This window comes from Acomys russatus, chromosome 15 (genome assembly GCF_903995435.1).
Source record: "Acomys russatus chromosome 15, mAcoRus1.1, whole genome shotgun sequence".
In the NCBI taxonomy this organism is placed as follows: domain Eukaryota; kingdom Metazoa; phylum Chordata; class Mammalia; order Rodentia; family Muridae; genus Acomys; species Acomys russatus.
The window spans coordinates 62,116,811-62,119,452 of record NC_067151.1 but is presented as its reverse complement, the minus strand read 5'-3'; the positions used below and the strand labels follow the sequence as shown (position 1 = coordinate 62,119,452).

The 2,642-nt window shown below is 44.7% G+C and overlaps 1 pseudogene; it reads right to left on the bottom strand.

The window, feature by feature from the left end:
• Nucleotides 1-1,474: 1,474 nt before the first annotated feature.
• Nucleotides 1,475-1,763, bottom strand: LOC127199453 (40S ribosomal protein S21-like; annotated as a pseudogene).
• Between the last annotated feature and the right edge of the window lie 879 nt (nt 1,764-2,642).

Sequence of the window (2,642 nt, the reverse complement as noted above, 5' to 3'; positions counted from 1 at the left end):
CACTGCACGACATATATACACACAAGCTCACACGCATACACATGGAATCAATAACTACTTTCTTTCAAGAAAACTCTAGCCTGGGCATGGTGGCGCACACCTGTAATCCCAGCACTTGGGAGGCAGAGGAATGTGGATCTCTGTGAGTTCAAATTCAGCTTGGGACAACACTTCATGGTTTCCTCCTTCTTTCCTCCCGGAAACTCCAGGGCCACATAAGCCACGGAGGCCACGGGAATGCTGGAGGCCACGGGAATGCTGGAGGCACGCATCACCACAGCATCAACTTCGATTTGAGGAAGTTGGTGTGAGGCGTTACCACTTACAGAGGAACCAGAGCTTCTGCCCAACTGTCAGCCTGGATAAACTGTGGACACTGGTCAGTGTCTGCTCATCATTAATGCTGTGCGATCTGGTTACTACAAAGTTCTGGGGAAGGGCAAGCGCCCTAAGCAGCCAGTCATCCTGAAGGCCAAATTCTTTTTGTTTGTTTGTTTGGTTGGTTGGTTGGTTTTTCGAGACAGGGTTTCTCTGTGTAGCCTTGGCTGTCCTTGACTCTCTTAGTAGACCAGGCTGGCCTTGAACTCACTGTGATCCACCTGCCTCTACCTCCCAAGTGCTGGGATTAAAGGCGTGCGCCGCCGCCACCACCACCCTGCAAAGGCCAAATTTTTTAGCAGAAGAGCTGAAGAGAAGTTTAAGGGTGCTGGAGGTGCCTGTGTCCTGGTGGCGTGAAGCTGCCTGGGGAGGTTAATTAAATGCTAACATTAAAAAAAAAAATCAGCTTGGAGGCTGGAGAGATGGCTCAGAGGTTAAGAGCACTGACTGCTCTTCCAGAGGTCCTAAGTTCAATTCCCAGCAACCACATGGTGGCTCACAGCCATCTGTAATGTAACCTAATGCCTTCTTCTGGCCCACAGGCATACAGGCAGATATATACATAATAATAATAAATAAATAATCTTTAAAAAGAAAAGTCGCTGGGCGGTGGTGGCACACACCTTTAATCCCAGCACCCAGAAGGCAGAGGCAGGTGGATCCCTGTGAGTTCGAGGCCAGCCTGGTCTACAATGGGAGTCCAGGACAGCCAAGGCTACACAGAGAAACCTTGTCTCAAAAACAAAAACAAAAACTAACACACAAAAAAAGGTCAGCCTGTTCTACATAATGAGTTCCAGGACAGCTGGAGCTACATGGTAATACTCTGTTTCAAAAACAAACAAACAAACAAACAAACAGAAATAAAAACCAAAGCTAACACACTCAAAACCACCCTCTGATTTTGGGAAAGTATTTCTTTCCAGCACAACTCTGACTTTATGTCTTTCTTTCTTTCTTCCTTTTCTTTTCTTTCTTTCTTTCTTTTTTTTTTTTTTTTCAGGTATATAAATCTTTATTTCTTTTCTTTCTTTCTTTTTTTTTTTAAGATACTTTCTCATTTTTATTTATGACATGTATTCCCGATCTCTTCTGATCAAAAGTTCTTGGAGACAATTCCATCAGCTTAGCCAGATGGAGAATGGAATCATCTGACTTGCCCATCCTGCAAATGGCCCCGCAGATAGCATAGGTTTGAAAGTGGCCATTAAACTGGCCTGTAACCCTGTCAACCTCAGCCACATTCACCTGGATGGACGCGTGGTTCTTGGCACCAATGATGCGGTTGCTTGCGGAGCATTTCCGCGGCACGTACAGGTCCACGAACTCGCCGGCGTCATGCTGCATGTCGAGACCGTGCCTGCTCGCTGATCCAGCTGGAACACAGAAAGCTCTTTCTTTCTTTCTTTCTTTCTTTCTTTTTTTTTTTTTTTTTTTGGAGACAGGGTTTCTCTGTGTAGCCTTGGCTGTCCTGGACTCGCTTTGTAGACCAGGCTGGTCTCGAACTCACAGAGATCTGTCTGCCTCTGCCTTTGTTTACATTTTAAATGGGCTTTGCGGAAACCCTCTATGGTGGCCTATGCCTGTAGTCCCAGCACTGAGGAAGCTTAATAAGGGACTCTTAAGTTCAAGGCTAGCCTCAACTACACAGAGGCTACATAATGAAACATTGCTTCAAAAACTAAGGGTTGGGGCTGGAGAGATGGCTCAGTGGTTAAGAGCACTGACAGCTCTTCCAGAGGTCCTGAGTTCAATTCCCAGCAAGCACATGGTGGCTCACTACCATCTGTAATGAGATCTGATACCTCCTTCTGGCCTGTAGGGGTACAAACAGGCAGAGCAGTGTATACATAATAAATAAATCTTTATAAAAACAAAAACTAAGGGTTGGAGATATAGTCGCACACACACACACACACACACACACACACACACACACACACACACACAGAGGTTGGAGAGCTGGGTTACATAGCAAAACTCTGGAAAACAAAACAAAACAGAAGCTAACGCAAAGAAAGAAGACCTTGTGGGGCTTCTTTTAATTCCTTGCTGTGGTTACTAAAACGAAGCCTCCCCCCACCCCAGTACCACAATAAATAAATAAAAGATAAAAGCCCCAAATCCACTCCTATATACCAAAGTTTATAATATCTCCCTCTTTTTAAAGTGAGGGAGGCTTTATATTGTAATGTGCACATCATCCTTTTAATTGTCCATAGTTAATTTTACTAGACCACAGCGATAGTTTTACAAAGTTAAAT